General features: G+C 49.7%; 1 protein-coding gene across 1 annotated transcript in view; it reads right to left on the bottom strand.

The window, feature by feature from the left end:
- The window catches only part of LOC105854408, a 108,435-nt gene that overhangs the window by 41,254 nt on the left and 48,937 nt on the right, over positions 1-18,244 (bottom strand). The gene's annotated exons all lie outside the window — the stretch shown is intronic.

Below are 18,244 nucleotides of genomic sequence, written 5' to 3' on the forward strand. Positions count from 1 at the left end.
ACACATCTGTTGGTAAGTGAAAGGCAGCTATGAGATGACGCGTCATCTTCACAAGCATTTAAAACAGTAGAAACCTACACATTTACATATTTATTTATCACCCATTTATGTATTTGTGATGAATAAAAGCCCTGAAGTAGCTTAAAGGGTAGAAGATGTGAAGTGTGCTGTGTATGTCACTAAAATAAATGACATGATGTGGGCCTCTGTGCTATTTTGAAAAACGCAGACAGATGTGTTCACTGCTTCTTCCTTTTGGCCTGGATGGCCAGTTTGGTGCAAAGCTCCCTGCAGTACCAGTGTAGGAATTATGTAAACAGTGAGCTCTCTGGATTCCCTGTATTGTTTTGGGCTCGTCTCAGCCGGATCAGCACCTTTCAGGAGGCTTCTCGTTTATTTTCTGTTCATTCAGTTATTTCGTTCCTGTATTGTGCCGAGTGCCCATGGTGGACACAGGACACGGGAAAACAGGTCCATAAGGTGGTGTCTGTCTTCAAGGAGCATTTAGTGCCCCCCTGGGTATCACCAACTGCACAACCCCATGTTACTCAGAACAACTGTGGGGGCAGATCTGAGTATTGTGCCCAGTGATTTGAGCAGAGCCCAGGAACTACTGTTGAAGACTCTTCCCTGGTGTCCAGGACTTGTCCAGTCAGGTTCAGGACCTATTTAGGGTGCTAACTGGCTCACTGACAACCCACATCAAGTGCATAGCCCCCACGATAGGAGTTTATTGGGTACAGTCCACATTACAGGAATAGAAGCATAAAATGAAGCTGGCAGTGTGAGCGGGGAAGATGGGGAACCTCTTGGCAAGACTTGGCAGATTGGCTGTGTAAAGACAGGGCTGCAGCTAGCTTGGTAGTGCTGTGCTTTAACCCTTTGCGCCACCAGGGAGGGCCCTGGAGTTATTTTTAATCCCCACTTTATATGCAGCGTTACTGTGAAGTAGATTGATAGTAAACAGTATTCAAATTATTAGCACATGTCAACACCTGTTTTGCTGGTTAAACAAAATATTCACCATCCCCATGTTGGTCGTTGTGATTATTCTAAATACCCATCTGTTGACTGCTATTGAACATTCCATGATTGACTGAAGCAATTATTACGCGCGACTGTCTTAACATTTATAGTGACTACAATTTACAATCTTTATATGTAACTTAGCAATATTATCTAGAATTTCATTATGTGCTGGGCCTAAGCCCCATACAGAAAAATGTGCCTAGAAAAAATCAGCAACTTTGAAAGCCGTGAGATGTGGTCAGAGGAGCTGAAGGAGACCAAGCAGTGGTTACTACGCGCTTTGTCGGCACTGGGGGAAACATTACAGCTCAGATCCTGAAAGTAAAAACAGCACTTCATCACTGAGCGCCTTGGCTGCACAGAAACCCATAATGGGAAGGGGGACAGGCAAATCACTGCACATTTGGAAGAACAGTTTTGCTGGACATTTTATGAACTCAGGGACTACCTGCTCCAAACGATCCAGGCTCCTGCAGGATCGCTGAGCTATCTAGGGGGAAGAAATAACACTGTTTGCATAAAATAGGACTGCCTCTAGCTGCAAAGAATCCCCAGAGGGGAGAATGCTGTGAGCAGGGAGGGACACTCAGGAGAGGAGAATGCCTTGGGAAGGGATGCTAGGCACACCCCCGAGGGGGGTCCAATCCCACACTAAACTGCTTAATTTATCAGGAAATTGGGAACTGCTGCAAGTTGACCAGCAAGACCATGAGACTAGATACTGACCAAAGAAGAGTATCGGTACATGGCTGATCAACATCCTGTAGAATGTTATCAGGTCCCTTACTGCAGGGAAGTTGCAGCGATGGAAGACCCATCCAGCTGCTTCTAGACTGAAGCCCAGGGTGGATCCAATGGTAGAGGATGTTTAGGAAAAGATTTCTTCCCTTTGGAAGACAGGGCTCAAGCATCTAGGCCTGAACTTTGGTCAGATTTTGGCGCTGGAAAATGGTTGGGAGACAGAGGACGATCCGGGTGGGGGGAGGGGCCATGTAATTCCTTCTGCCAAGATGAAGTATGTCGTTGCCACCCCGCCCCATTCCTGTCTCTGTGGAACCAGCAGCGACAGGCACTGATTCCTGGGTATTTCAGCCCTCTGGGAAATCAAGTAAAACTGTTGATCCACACAAACGACACTCAGAAAGCTTTTTTTTTCTACTAAGGATCGCTGCTGGCAGAATCACAGAGCTGTTTCTTAAATCAAAGATCAATTTGTTAGATTATTTTATTTTAACTGGTGGCATCAGGGTAATTGCTTCTGTAAAACATCTGGTCTATAATTAGAAAACAAAGATTTTTTTCCCACTCCAGCTGAGTATACTTACTATGGGCCGTGAGAGGGAAAGCTTTAGGACCATCAGTGAAATTCAATGAGGATAATTTGCAGGGGACTTATTCTTTGCTATATTTTTTCTTAAGTAGCTAAGAGACCAGAAGAAGAGGTGCTTATTAGTATTTTACAGGTGGTAATAGCAGATAGCAAAATGCCCAGATCAGAGTGGGCTTGTTAGCACAAATGGCTCCCGAGACTCCGATTTCAATATAGCCCATTTTGAAAAGAATGAGGCCGTCAGCATTAGAAGCCTGAAGGTGGTCATCATGTTCCTCCTGGAGGTCAAGGTCTATGTAGCAAAACCTGACTTTTCTGGATGCCACTAGCTCACTCCAATGTGCTCTTGGCGCCCATGACCATGGACTTGGGTGGGCTGAGAGCCGCCACATCCCGAGAGGGAGGCTGCGACCCTGACTGTCAGCTCCTGTCTTCTGCTTCTCAACACCTGACTCCACTGTACCCGTCCTGGTGCCGCTGGGTCCCGAATCCAGCTGTTCCTCTAACTCCTCCCTCCATCTTGCTCAGCCTCCCATTCAGTCTCTTCAGCTTCCAGTCTCACTTCATTTATCTTCATCAAATTTCCTACCTCCCCCTGGCATGCTCCAGAAGCAGATTTTCTCCAGGAGCCAAAGAAATTGAGGGACATCACTATTCTGTTTCCCCCCCTAAATTCCCTGTCTTTTGCACCAGGCCGACCATGGCTCTGTCCTCTCACTCTCCACCCTTGTTTTGCTTTCAGTGACCAGTGCTTATTGCCGACTTGCTGTCCAGGTCTAGTCCATTTCTGTTCTGAGCTCCAGATCCATGCACCAACCAACGTCAGAACCGTTTCTCTTTGATGATGTGACCTTCCTAGGCCTTCTAACAAGGCACTACGAGAGCAGATATGGCTAGAGAGCATAGTGATATGAGAACTACGTTTATGGGCTCTGGATGTAGCTTGTTAAAGAGCATGATGATGGTTCCAAATGAACTTCCACTGTAAAGTTTTCAGCTTAGCTCACTGTCTTGGAGATGCCCCTTAGCAAGGTCTTTCAAGGTCATCATCCTTACTCTGGGGATGGGCATCTATGACTGGGCCTTGGGTTCAGCCTCTGCCTCTGCCTTTGGTACAGTTCTGGTTGTCTGAATCCAGCAGAGTAACTAGACCTGCTTCTGGAACATTGTTATGTCTGTCTTGACTAAGCATTGCCAATAAAGGTGGTTTTCAAAACTCCCAGCAGACTGCTGGGACTCGAGTCTTCAGGCTGACTACATTAAACTGTCTTGTATCTGCTTACTGGTTAATGCTTATGGCGTCAATGTCCCTGTTTCAGGAAGAATTTGGTCTGACTTCTCCTGTCTCCCCGCTGATCCCCTCAACAGTGTATTTTAGTAGTAGATCTGCCTCTTCTGCTCCCCACTCTGTCTCTAGTGATCTGGTGAGGCCTCTCACTCCCATGACTGTAACCCAATTCTTACATGCATAAATAAATTTTAAAAATCTTAAAAAAAAGAATTTGGTCTGAGATTTTCTTTCTGCAGGAACTGGTAAGAAGGTGCTGAGACTACCTGACTACCTAAGCTGCCCACACTCTAAACTTCTCCTTAGCACCTTCCGTGACCTACAAAGAGAACTTACAAATGTGCATGATGCTATGGCCACCTCAGCAGCTTTGTCTATGTAGAAACAATAGAACACTCCATTCATCAACTTAACTGGAAAATTCAACTCCAAGGGCCATGAGCCAATACACTTTTATCTGGGAAATTTAAGATTTGTTGCTCAAAAGGAAAAGTTTTCAGCCTCTGGGGGTATCTAGTGGAAGGTTCGAGAGGAGGAGCTCAAAGACTGGCTGGTGGGCAAGGGGTGGATGCTCATCTTGGAGAGACATCTGGAAAGAGGCAGGTCTCTTGGATCCAGAGGCCCAGAGGAAAAAGCCTTGGTTAGGAAAACCATGTCCTATTGCAATTATCTTTACCCATAAGAGGTTGTGACTTACTTCCTTTTTTAAAATCAAGGCCAGAGCAGGCCCCAGTGCCAGCAAAGCCATAAAAACAGTGACCTACCAATCAGTAGGACAGTGGAACTAAGGACAGACTCATTTGGCCCTCGGACACAGCAGTTAAAGTGCACTGTCTTCCCATTCCGGTCTCCTTCGGTCTGAGAGGTAGGGCCAAAAAGTATGTAGAAAATGACACACAGAGATTTTCCTCGGGGTGACATCCTCTTGATGTACAGACCATTTAGCTGTGTATTTTTACCCCGGCCGGGGCAGTAGTAAGAATGCAAGGTGGATAAATGAAGAAAGGAAATGCCTTCCATTCATCCTTCCCTACTTTCATTTTCTTTTTTAAACCACTTTTATTTATTTTTAAAAAAATATTTATTTATGCATAGAAGAACTGGCATGTAGGCCAGAGATACAGGAGTGAGAGGATTCACCAGAGACAGAGTGGGGAGCAGATAAGTGGATCTACTGGAATCCACTGCTGAGGGGTGCAGTGGGGAGATGGGAGAGGTCTGCTGCTCCATGGGGGTCAGCCCTCTGGCTGGGGATCGAACTCCTGCCCATAGCTTGAGAGCTGAGGCTTTAACCCCTGAGCCACCATGGAGAAACCCCCCTCACTTTCATTTTCAAATGTTATGAAGCCAATCTCCTCCTGACTTCCCCTCACGCCCAGCAAACTGCTGTATTTCTTATTCAGTCATTGCCACATACTGGCCTGTTACTCAGTTTCCAGATATTGGGGGTTTGTAACATCAGGGGGGAAGGTAAGAAAAAAAGAACAAACACCCCAGAAGGAAAAGGCCCTGCTGAGCTACTGAAAGCTTCGTGGCAGACTGGTCAAATTATAACTCTTGGACCAAGATCCTCATTAAAGTCCTGTACCTGACAGACAGCTGGGTCTACCCTGGTGCATGATCAAGGAAGTCCAGGCATGATAACAGTAATTTAAATGAAAAGAGAAGTCTAAATTAGAGCAGGTAGTCACGTTTCAAGCTCCCTTGAGAAGAGTTTCTAAGGGATAAAGACACGTCACAGAAGGAATCATGAGCAGAATAACCCTTCGCAGGCAGACGCTGTCAGCCAGGTTGGAAGTGCCGGCTGTCAGGTCTCCATCGGAGGCATTTCCTGACAGACCAATCTGTGGCAGCTGAGGGGGTCCACGCTGGGCTCACCGATGCACTGTCAGGGAGGGTCCCCAACCAGCCTTGCCCTGGGCGACCCAGAGCCACGGTTAAGGGCATAATGGGTCCCTGTGGGAGGGAGCTTCAAGATGACTTCCTGAGGGGTCCTGGAGGGAAGACAGAGCACACCCCACACCTGGCCCTGCTGTGCCTTCGTCCATCCTGCAGCAGCCTATGCCTGGAAGGTGACCTCTTGGGAGGGAGAAGGGCCGATGCGTTGTCTGGCTGTACTTTATAACACCAACACGGAAATGCGCAGCGTAGGTGTGGGAGTTGGGCTGGCCCGTGGTAAAAAATAAACATGGTTTCCTGCTTACCCCTTATTTTCATTCCTTAGTGGTGAGGAGTTGCGGGTACTTCCTGCCACGAGTGGCATTTTCGGCAAAAAAGGTGTTATTTGGGGACCAAAATATATCAATACTTCCCGGCTTTTCAAAAATTCTCACTTCTCATTTATTGGCATTGTTCCTTAAAGGAATATTCTTTTAAACTGGGCTGAGTCATTGTTTTACTCCGAATATCGAAAAACTGGCACTGGTAGCATTATGATTTCCTTATGTAGTTGATGAACTTGAAGCAATTCCAAGTTCGGAGAATATTCTGTTGTGCACCTGTTGACCCATTCATTCCCATCCACCCATCCGTCCGTCCATCTGTCCATCCGTCCATCCTTATTCATCTGTTCTAACTTTGCCATCTATCCATTCATCCATCTTCATCGTCTAGGTGTCCTGTACTACTGATTTTATATAACCTAACATCACTCTTATGTCGTTTTGTGGTTTTAATAATTCCAGATGGCTATATGAGTTTTTCCAGTAAAAATGCAGTTTCTTGGGTGGCAAAAAAATATCTAATACTTAAAACAGTATTTCATCAGCATGCAGAGCAAAAGGCCAGGTTCTCAGTAGGTGTGAAATATATTCCTATTAATATAAAATGAGACCTGGGAAATGATTTGCCCTGTCTGGCAGGAAGAGGCCTCCAAACAAAGCCCTCTTCCCATTTCCCTGCAAGACGGCTGCAGCGTGGCTGCTCCGGGACTGTGATTTACACAGTCCCAATTACACAAAACACACAGAGCTGCCCTAGGAAAACGCCTGCCAATTGCAGGGGCGTCTACTCACGCTCATTTTGAATTCTTGGAGTTTTCAAACACTCTGTTTGCCCTCTGTCAGTCACCTGTGCTCTCACTGGCTTCTTCCTCAGTGTCTGGTAACAGCCATCACATCATGCAAACCCACACACTAGATCTTCCAAAGCTGGTGCCGTGTTTTTTTGACTCATCAATGTCTTTGTCTCATCCACGTCTTTGTCAGCCATTTAATACGCGGGGGGGATGCAGTGGAGAATGACACATAATTACCACCCTGTAGGAAATCGGAGTTCTCAAGACAGACAACAGACAACCACAACTCACTGTGGTGAGCATTGGAGCAGTGGAGTAAAAGAGAGAGGCACTCACTCACCTATGATTTAGGGGAGGCTTCCTGGGAGGTGATTTTCTAACTGAGTTCTAAGGATAAGGAAGACTGGAAACACAGTCCTGGCAGAAGGAATATTATGTGCCAAGGCACAGGGGAGTGTAGCATGCAGGCCCTTCCATGGTGACGGGAAGTTTGGTGTGAAGGCAGGGGCAGGAGGTGAATGACAGGCAGACATGGATACACACACACAGGCGGACACACACAGGCTCACTCGGACACAGGACACACAGGTACACAAGGCACTCTCACACACGTTAAAACTGGCCTCAGGATCCTCCAGTTCCAACATCTAGGTAGGTGACAGCTTTATTAAACAAGGTGGGGACTTTAGGAGGGAATGTGAGGTGTAGATTTGGGACATGTTGAACGGAGAGTCATGAGGCAAGCCAAGAGCTCAGAGGGATGAAGACACAGAAGCTGGTGTTCCAGTGCTCCAGAACAGCTCTGCATCTTCTCAAGGTCAGCAACTTCAGGGGATGCTCTTTGTGAGCATTAAACAGACATGGATTCAAATTCTGTCACCATAAGGAAACAGCCCGACCTGTACAATAGCCAGAGGACATTCTCTGTGCTGACCATCAACCTACCGTGTGCTGTGATGCGTGGGGACACCCCGAGCTCTGAAGACTCCTGGCGGCTCACAAGCAGACTGCGCAGGCTCAGCTCTCCTCAAGTTCTTAATGAAAAGACCAGATTATTCTGGGAATCGAGCCCCGGCCCCCGGGCGCAGTTTCTTGTTGCCCATTGAGGTCGGGTTTCCAGCCCTTCACTGCTGCAACCGAGAAACCAACAGATTAATAGTCAAAGACCCTGAAACCCAGTCAGTATTCTCTGCGGATGTTCTTGGGTCCCAGGAATTTGCCCCAAGTGTGCCCACCTGAACAGAACCCAACCAGCTCCAGCTCCAAGACAGCGAGCGCCCTGGGAACCAAAGCTTCCCTCCCTCTGGGCTTCCGGGAGGAGCCCGGCCGCCATTTTGAACCTCCTGCACCAACAGGCACCACGTGGCCAGTGCGCAGGCGCCACCTGGCTCCTGCGGATGACGCTGAGGAAGGAGCACCTGTGTCTGCCCTTCCGCCCGCCCTTCCCGCTTAAGATCCTTCCTCCATCTTGGGGGATTACTGCTTTGCGGGGCTCTACGCTGTGCTCCCCTTCCTTGATTCAAGTAGATAAATCTGCTCGCTGAACGTAGGGGTCTTGAGCCCCCTAACTGCCAATCGCCTGCCTTTTGGGAGGGATCCCCGCTTCCTCCTGGAGGAAGCTTCGGCAGGACACTGGCCCCCAACGTGCGACTCATGTGTTCCCTTTCCTGGCTTTCCGGAAAAAAAGTTGGAAAGAAACCCAAAGTCTGCTGTCCACACAGCAGCCCTTAGCGATTACTGCAATTGCTCAATTACACGGTGATTCACGAAGTGCAGATTATAGGGTTCCTGAGCTGGAAGACTCTGAGACTCGACCAGATAAAACTAAATTAAAACGAAAACAAAAAAAAAAAGCAACATGCAAACGTCGGAAATTTTCTGAGCACACGGCGGCGTCTACTTCAAGTCAGCAAGAATAGGAACAGAACGAAGCTGTGAACAAGCTCTCTCTTGGGCGTGTGACTTTCCTGTTGTTTGGCTTCTCACAGGTGTGGCCAACGCAGCCCCCAGCCGCTGCTCTTGGCAGCTGGCCTTGTTGCCGAACACCTGATAATCATCAGAGGATGAAAGTCCAGGCTCTTTGCAATTTTGTGATGACCCCATCTCAAAAGTTTCCCACTAGACTATTGTTTTGGGAGCTGGGGGTTAGTTTTGCATGGAGATGGCACATGAGCATCTCCCTGTCAGCCCTCCCTGTCAGCCCCCGGGAGATACTCCCCTGCCAGCAGAGGACCTCTAACTTCTGCCCACCCACAGGTTGGGGGAAGCTGGGGGCTGCTTTGGAAACCTACTCCCATGCCTGTGTCTTCCACTCAAACTGTACGAGTTGCCAGTGTACCCCAACCCCCTCTCTTCATCTCTTCTGCCTCCACCTGGGAGTCTTCTCCCTGGACTATAGTCTTCTACCCTGAGCAGCTGTGTGTGACACTCTCCACAGTGAGTGGCCAGGGCCATTCTTTTAAGAGGCAAAACTGCGGCCCACCTGTGCTTGAAACTCCTCCCTGGCCACTGTGTTTTTGGGGTGGTGTCTGACATCTCTGCCAGGGCTTCTGGGCTCTCTAGCAACAGGGTCTGGGGTCTCTTCATTCTCGCTTGGAACCATTCTTGCCCTGCACTGTCCCCCACTTCAGCCACAGGGGTCCCCCTTTCAGTTTTGTGTTCACTCACCCCTAGGACTGAGGTCCATAGAGTTCCCCTGGAGGCTGCCTTCGCTCTCTCTGTTTGACTTACTCCCATCTGGGGGACACCTCCTCAGGGAAGTCTCCCTTGATTTCCTAGTGAGATCCAAGTCCCCCACCCACAGACCCGTGGTGGAACCCCCCCGTTTCCCCATGGAGACCTCTCATAGATCATCCTTTTTTGCCACCACTTGTCTGTCTATCCTACCAACCTCTAGGTTCTGGGTCTGGGAGAAGCAGAGACCACACATTTGTGGTATTCCTAACCTCTGGATGGTGCCTGGAACATTTGAGTGACTCATTCAAACATTTGCCCTGTGAAAGATGTGCCCAAGGTGTGAGCACTTGCCAGCCTACCTGATGCAACCTACAGCGAAGAGGCTGTAGAGTTCTCTGCTCCGCCTGTGCCGGGGATTATCTTTCCCGTGGCCACCACACTGGGCGGACAGAGTGGAGACCACTCAGACCGAGCCATGTGGTGGCTGTCATGGCTTGGACAGGCATTGGCCCAGCTGTGGGAACGCTCCACAGACCTCGAAGGTGGGGAAGGATGGGCAGTGGACTGCGTGTGGAGGTAGCTGAAGACTCCATGCTGCAGAGATGTGCTGTTCTCTCTGTGGCTACACAGGGCCTGGCGAGTGAGGGAGGCTCAGGCAGGCGTGCACATCCTGGATCCCCAACGTCCTATCTTCCTTCCTCTCCTACACCCGTGGGGTCCAGAGTCCCCTGCAGGTGTGAACCCTGAGGGTCAAGATTTTCGGGGGCTGTTTAGCAGATTTTCTGTCCTTCCTGCCCCCTGAATGCACTTGGGAGGCTCTGAGGACTCACAGTCCAGCCCCAACCCTCCAGGCCAGGCTCTGTGGTCAAGAGCAGCTGTCTCAGGCTGGCTGTGTGGTCGGGCTCTGGTAGGTACTAGGTGCGGCTGGAGAACGCCTCCACCTTCTGGGGGGGACGGCAAGCACCGAGGAGAAGGTGAGCGCCCCGGTCCCTGGCAGAGGGTGTCATGGACTCGATTGCTGCTGTACCGGATCTTACAGCCTCACCACACTCCTGCCAGGCTTCGTCCCGCAGACACACGTGGGCCCACGAGTCTGGACATGAGACTTGGCAGTGAGTCTTGGAAACGGAAGGAAGAGCCGATGCCCGCTGCCTCACCACCCACTTTGTGCCAGGCACCCCACTTTCCTCCCTGTGAGGGGACCCCCCTGCCGCCACTTCTCAGAGCACAAGTCCTGGGGGTGCAGCTGTCAGGAGTTCAGCCCCCTGGGAGGGAGCTGGCCGCTCAGGTGCCAGAGGGATTGAACAACAAGCTAAAAAGAAAGAGGTTTTACTCTTTTGATCTTGTTACTTGATCTTGTTTACTTTGCATTCCGCTTGGCAGCCTTTGAGACGAAGCATTAGTTTCTGAATCTCATTACTAGATCAGTTTCCTCTTTCAATTGTCAGCCTCAAACTCCAGTCTGAAATGAACTCTGAAAGCCAGGCTGCCTCCATGGCGCGGCTCGTGTCATCAGCGCTGCACACGCCTCGCAAACATCTAATCTTCCAGCTCTCTCGCAGGGCTGTTACTGCTCTGACGCTGCACGCTTGATCTGACAGAAGGGGGGATGCTGGCTTTGCCTCAGGTTCTCGCCACTTCAAACCTAAAAAGTCGTGAGACTTGATGACAGATGAGAAAAGTTTGTCCTCTAAGAGAGTGTAACATGTCGACTGTGATTTAGAAGCATGACATTGGTCATCCCTGAGCGCTCATAGACGCAAGAAGAAAAAAAATCACAATAAAGAGAGTTTATTTTTCACTAAAAAAAAGTGTTTGTCCGCTAAGCTTTGCCCTCTATATAAGCAGAGTCCTAAACCATGGACACCCCAGCAAGCCCGTCCCCTGGAACAGTGAGGGTTGGCCAGATGTGGGGTCCACTCACTGTTCGGGGAGCCACCCACCAAAGGTGTGTGGACTGGGGCGTGGAGGGAGGGCAAGGCAGGAGTGGGTAAGCGCAGGTGCTGGGGCGGAGGGGGACGGTTCCTGGTCCTCCCCTGCCCCCCTAAGGAAGCCTGGAGGAGGACTCCTGCCCCCGGTCTTAGCTAGAGACTGAAGGGAAGGCCCTGGGCCAGGTGGGCAAACATGGGGGAAGCAGGCCTGGCCCAGGGGCGAGCCCTTGACCTTCACGCCTTTCAGAATCCCACGCCAGCTGGCACTGAGCCTGGGTGCTCCTGAGTCCATCGTAGGTGCTCCCCAGGTGCCGCCTGGGTGGGTGCTCCCCAGAGTCCCTCCTGGGTGCTCTCCACAGTCTTTCCTGGGTGCTCCCCAGAGTGCCACCTGGGTGGGTGCTTCCCAGAGTGCCACCTGGGTGGGTGCTCCCCAGAGTGCCACCTGGGTGCTCCCCAGAGTCCCACGTGGGTGCTCCCCAGAGTCTCTCCTGGCCTGAGAATCACCTACAGGGTTTCAACAAGAACCGGGCCAAACCAACCCCAAGCCCCAACGCCTCCCCTTGGAACAAACCGGAAAACCCGAACAATCGAAGAAACTCCAATTTTTTTTTTTTGAAATATCATAGGGTAGTTGAAGCTTCTGTATCAAATGTTATCGTAAACTATTTCCATCAACCATTCTGTTGTCCTATTTCATCTCATGAGCACTTGCACCATGGGCCCACACAGCACATGATAAATAGCATTTGATAAATGCATTTGATGTCTTGCAATGAACCGATAATTTAGCAGATTAACATTGAACGGTATTTTATATTGTCAATCCCTATAAAGAAAAAAGTAGCTATGCTGTCTATTGATTGCAATGCTGTCTTTTTTTCTTAATTTTCTTCATTTGCCAGTCATTTCTAAAACTACAGACTATGGGGAGTAGCACGCAAACATGACATTTGTGGCAACATAGATTGAAGTAGAAGGGATGAACTTCTAGAAGCTAAGTGAAATAAAACAGAAGGAGAAAGATCAATACTGGTGGGGGCCTCCAGGTGGCCTATGGGTTACCTATCAGACTATCACCCCTATGACCTGCGTTCGATCCCCGGCCAGGGAGCTGACCCACAGGGCACAGCAGACCTCTCCTATCTTCCCGCTCCTCCCCTCAGCAGTGTATTTCAGTAGATCCACCTCTTCTGTTCCCTACTCTGTCTCTGGTGAGCCCTCTCACCCCCAACACCTTTGGGTATACATAAATAAATAAAGATTAATATTAAAAAAAAACCAGATAGTGTCACTTGTAAGTGGAACATAGAGAAGCAGACAAAGAGAGCTAGAGAAACAAACTTGAAAAACCAGCCCTGAAAGGTGACATAGACTTGGGGCCTTCAGAGGGGGAGGAGAAGGGGAGCAAAGCACCATGGTAGAGGACCAGTGTGCACCCAAAGGATGCTCCTACACAGCCCAAACACTAGGAAGGATACAGAACAACAGTACGTTAATAGCAACCACTACATTTAAGTAAAAACAGAAATTGGGGAGTACAACTTTCCACCTCCACTCCTCTTAACCCTTCCCCCGCAGGTATTTGCCCCCACGCCCAAAGCTCCAGCTCCCTCCCAGGGGTCCTGCCCCACTCAGCTGCCAGGGAGCTGGTGTTTGGAAGCTAGATGAGCTCAAGATGAGCTCTAGAAGCAAATGGAGAGTCGTCACCTACCAGCTGTGGCTGATGAATCCATCAGCATCTGTCACGTGCGCTTGGGCTGTTTCATCAAGAGAGCTAAGGGCACAGAACAAACCGGGTACAGTGGGCACAGGGATGGTGGGTCTCAGGGCCTGAGCTCTCCATTCCTGTTACTTGGGTGGGCTGTGCCCTGAGGGCGCAGGAGAGCCCGTCTGGGCTTACAGGATGCGCCATCAAATGTCTGCACGGGAGAGGGCGTTTCAGCTTTTGAAACTCTGGTTTCTCTCCCTTAATAATTGTAGATTATTATAGTGGGATAATCGTGTGGTTAAGTGATGTGAATCCACCAAAGGTTTTAACCAAGTCCTTGGCACAATGTCACTTCTCAGGATAGGGTGGCTGATATAGTTATTTCTCACCTATGAATCTTGCCTTGCGTAAGTCCTGTAGCAGACACTTGTCTAGGGAGACCCTGCTGTGGGTATTGAGCTCCTGCAAAGCTGGGTGTGAGACATCAGATTTATTATTAATTGGGGAGCACATCGACACCTCTGCCCCTCAATGCCTGGGCATGCGGGCTGAGCATTGGTAATCTCCACGGGTCTGCAATGTTCATGGTATCTGCCCCACTGTATCTGGCCAGTAATTGCATTAACCCAACATTTCCTGAGCTTCCTCTCTGCTTGGGTTCTGGGTGGAAGCCTACAGTTGGTTTAAAAAGAGATCACTCCTGGGGCGGGGGTAGCTCTGTGTTAAGTCCTCATTGACACCCAGAGGGCTCCCCCACCTCGGAGTGGAAGTGGGTGGGAGGAAGGCAGTTGGAGTAAGGAGAGAAAGAAGATTATACACACAGGCTGTGCACAAAACAGGCCGGATGGGTCAATACAGATGGAAATTCGCCTGCAGGCAGGTGGAGAGTGGCGCTTAGTGACGAGACGTGTGGCCTTTGCTGGGTGAACAATGCAGTTACGTAAACCTCACTGTGTGGCGTCTACATGCCAGGATCCACCTGGGCAGGCTGCTGACTGAAACACCATCATGATGGTGACAGCTTTGGCTGTTACCTGCAGCACTTCTCGGGCGGGTGTGTGTGGGGGTGCTGATAAGGCCTTGGCTTCCTTTGCTGGGATCTGGGCTCTAAGAAGGCAGAGGAACCTGCAGAGGTCTTCGACTTGGGGCTTAACCTGGTGAGGTGAGGCTGACTAGGAACTCCGACAGCTTGGCGGGGGTTACTCCAGGGGCCAGGCAGGCCCCCACAACGGTGAGGCAGAGGTGCTGAAGCCATCCCCTCCTGGGTCCAAATTCTGGTTCTACTACTTAGCAGTCACATTCCTTTAGCCTGGTGACCTCTGCTTCCTCCTCTGCCAAGTGGCCACTTCCTTGAGTGGGAGTGAAACTGAAGAAGCCCCTATGCCGAAGACGTGGGGCGCAGGCTCCAATCATAGCTGCCAGAGCTTGAAAGTCTCATGGACACTTTAGATGGGCTCTGGGTTTGAGGAGTTTTTAAAAGCCAGAGATAAGAGCGATCCTTTAGGCAGAAATTGTAAAGGAGAATTTGACTTAAAACAGACTAGCCAGCTTCTTCTGTAAAAGGCCAGATAGTAAAGAGTTTTGGCCCTGGAGGTCAGAGTCTACTGCAGCTTGTGGTCTCTGCTGTTGTAGCAGATTAGACAATAGCAAACAAGTGTGTGTGTGTGTGTGTGTGTGTGTGTATTCCAGTAATACTTTATTTACAAAAGCAAGAGCTGGGCTGGATTTAGCCCTAGAATTTCTGCATCTCTGGTTTAAGAGAAATGGCAAATAGTAAAATACAAAATTCTGCTTTTGTCATTGCAAATGGTATCAGTAAGAGGAACAGGCAAGTGCATAGTAGATGAATCCACAGGGCTGCAAAAGGGACCCACTGCCAAAAGAGGAGGGCAGTGGTGCCTCCTGCCTGTCATATAACCAGAGAGAAAATGATTTTCAACAAAAAATGAATTAAGGATTAAGCAAAAGATTAAGGATTAAGCAAATGATTTTGTGTTTGTCTTGTGGTTGTTTAGTGTATTTAAAGTTTGAGGGAAAGAAAGGACAGGCCACCTGCCTGGAGCTGTGCTGTGATGCAAACAGCTGCCCTGGGTGGGCCATGGGTCAAGAGAGGGGCGGAAAGTGGGCAGGTGAACCTCCCCAGGGTGCTGAACAATGGTGGCAAGAGACAATCAAAACCAATGGGGACAGATCTAAGCCCAAAGGCAAGTTCAATATTGTCAATCAGGGCAAGGGACTGAAAAGCAATCTAGGGGCCTCCCTGGTGGTGGAGGGCTTTAGTGTCATCACTGTCAGGCTATCCAAGCCAACTGCAGCACGAGTTCGATCCCCAGCCAGGGAGATGACCCAGGGCACAGCAGATCTCTCCTGTCTCCCCACTGCTCAGCAGTGTGTTTCAGTTGATCTGCCTGGTCTGCTCCCCACTCTGATTCTGGTGAATTCTCCTACCCGCCCCGCCTCTGGTCTATGCCTCGGTTCTTGTATGCATAAATAAATAAAATAAATCTTAAAAAAAGAACGAAAGAAAAGCAATCTAAAAGTCCCCAGATGCAAACAGTAGTTGTGTCTAAACGCAATTTGGGGAACTGTAATTTGCTTGTTTGTTTCTATGAGTAGTTTTCATTATCCTTTCTAATATTCCTTTTAAAATCACAGGAAATGAAAACTAAGGTGGAGTAAATTTCTTAGGAGCAATCTTAGTACAGATGTTTAGGAATTATGAGAGAAACTTCAACTGAGCGTTCCTGGACATTTTTCATTGTGATGAGCTGTCTGCAAACCAGTGAGTGTACCCCAAGGACAGACATTCTGATTTCTCATCAGCCAGTTCCTTACGAGGTGTTCTGCTGTGGATAGGGCTTCCCTCTCAGGGAGTCACAATATTTGCCCAACTTCCCTTGAGTTATGTCACAGGGACGTCAACCACGCATTGTGAGAATTGCTGGAAATCTTTGAGCGGCTTCTCTGGGAGCTTCTTCCCCTTGACTCCCTCTTCTGTGTAACACAAAAACCTTCTCTTTTCAGTGTTTGATGTGCTTGTGTGAAAGTGAGGTGGCTGGCACAGTAGCAGCCATTGTGTGATCGTGAGGAGCCAACTCTGAAGGATCCCCTCACAGGTGATGGTAGGCTAGAGAAGGAAAATGGGGAGTGTCTTTGATTCATTGAACTCTAACTATTCCCTCCTTTGTCTTCAGACTTCTAAGAAAATGGACCTGAGATTCCACCCCGCCATTCTACTTGGCTATTGCCCTCCCTGAGTTTTTTCACCCTCCCCCATTGTTCACACAGCGCCTGCTCATGGGATGCCTCAAGGCATCTAAAAGTGGTCAGGTGGGACAACGTCCCAGCTTATGGGTCCCTCGTTGCTCCTGGTTTTAATAAAAAGCTGTGCCACACGGGGCCTGGATGAAATTTTGCAAGTTTTATTATTTCATATCATTTGGTTTTGCTGCTTTAACAATGGGGGGGAATAAAGGCGTTTTAACGTGGCTTGCTGCTTGCTCCTTCTCGCGGCTGCCATCATACTTTCCCAAGCCCAGGTCTGCAGAAGACAAGAATAAGTCCTGCAGAGTCCCTTCAGTGGCACAAGGAATGCCCATTCTCTGCAGGCGTGGGCTCACGGGCAGGTCTGTGGGAAACACCAACTTCTGCATCTCCTAAGAGGCAGAGAGTAATGCCAGTGGGAGAGGGGGGTCAGACACTGCTCCAGCACAGCAGGTTCACGCCCTGCTCCCCACCTGACGGAAGGTCCCTTGGGCTGCTCGCCACATCTCAGCTGCCGTTCACCATACTGAGACGGTGAAGGCCCTGACGACTGGGCTATCTAAACTCTGCCGGCACACAGTTAGGGCGCAGTACAGGAATGCCGTTGGGTCCTCGACACGAGAGAGTCGCTGTGCCCAGCAGGCACTGAGCACTCACAGGGTGTCCTGCCTGGAGACTCGTCTTCAGCATAAAACGTGGGGGTTGGAATTAGCAGAAAACAGCTCAAATTTGGGCAGCCCTGAACTCCTCCCCCTCTGCTTCTCAGTTCACCAAGCTGTTCTTACTAACATTCATGGTATTTGTGTTGGTAACACGATGTGGGCATATGATCTCATCTCTCTTGCAGGTTAGAAGCTCTTGAGGGTAGGGCTGAGATTCCCATTCTCCGGTTCCTCGGAGAGCTTAACTCTGGGCTGTGCACAGTGTTAAGGGATGTTGGCCAGAGAATGGGTCAAGGGCAGCAGCACCACATTATGACTTTGGAACAGGTTCTAGAAAATTCAGTGAGCAGAAGCGCTCAAACTGGCGCTTAGGTAGGATGCTGTACCCCTGGTTTGCATTGGTTCTGGGCACTTGACACTTGTGGTTTTAAAACCACAACTGGGTCCCTCCCTGGTGGTGCAACAGGCGAAAGCGCAGCACTAAGGAGCTGGCCACAGCTGCTTCACGGGTTTGATCCCTGGCCAGGGAGGTGACCCACATGATCCAGCAGACCTCTCCTGTCACCTAGCTGCTCCCCTCAGCAGTATACTTCTTCAGTTGGCCTGTTCTGCTCTCCACTCTGTCTCTGGTGAATCCTCTTACTGCTTTTGCACCTCTGGCCTGTACCCAGTTCTGTATGCATAAATAAATCTTAAAAAAAATCAGAACAGTTTCCTTGGTCTTAGGGCTTTTTGTGCTAAAAGACAGAAAGTCTCAGAAAGAGTATAAAAGTCAGTCCTAGGCTAACTGGAATGACTTGGCCACCCCACCAGGGAGCTTTGCCATTCTGATACTTGGGGCCCATCCCCCAGTCTTTGATTAACAGGTGGAGGTGGAGGTCCCCCCAAACCTCCGCCAGCCAGATCCAGGCATCTAGAGTTAGTGTCTTGTGGAGAGGGGATTCTTTTCTTTGCCATTCTGATACTTGGGGCCCATCCCCCAGTCTCTGATTAACAGGTGGAGGGGGAGGTTGGGCATCAGCATGATTCATCGCCCAGGTGATTCTGAGCTTCAGCAGAGGGTGAGAATCACAGGTGAGGGGCTTCCCATCGGGGCCTGGGGCTCACTGCACCCCCACACCGGCCCCCTTCAGACGCAGGCTGAAGGGGAAGTGAACAAGCTTGGGGACCTCCTCTCCTCTCACCTTTCAAGGATGAGTTTCTGGTCCTTTCTAGTCTTACAGCTGAGACTATCTGCCTTCAGGTCCCCCCAAACCTCCGCCGGCCAGATCCAAGGTGTCTAGAGTTAGTGTCTTGTGGAGAGAGGGGATTCTTTTCTCCAGTTCCTCCTCCCCCCCCCC

The sequence above is a fragment of the Condylura cristata genome, unplaced genomic scaffold (assembly GCF_000260355.1).
Source record: "Condylura cristata isolate star-nosed mole 26May11 unplaced genomic scaffold, ConCri1.0 scaffold00038, whole genome shotgun sequence".
In the NCBI taxonomy this organism is placed as follows: Eukaryota; Metazoa; Chordata; class Mammalia; order Eulipotyphla; family Talpidae; genus Condylura; species Condylura cristata.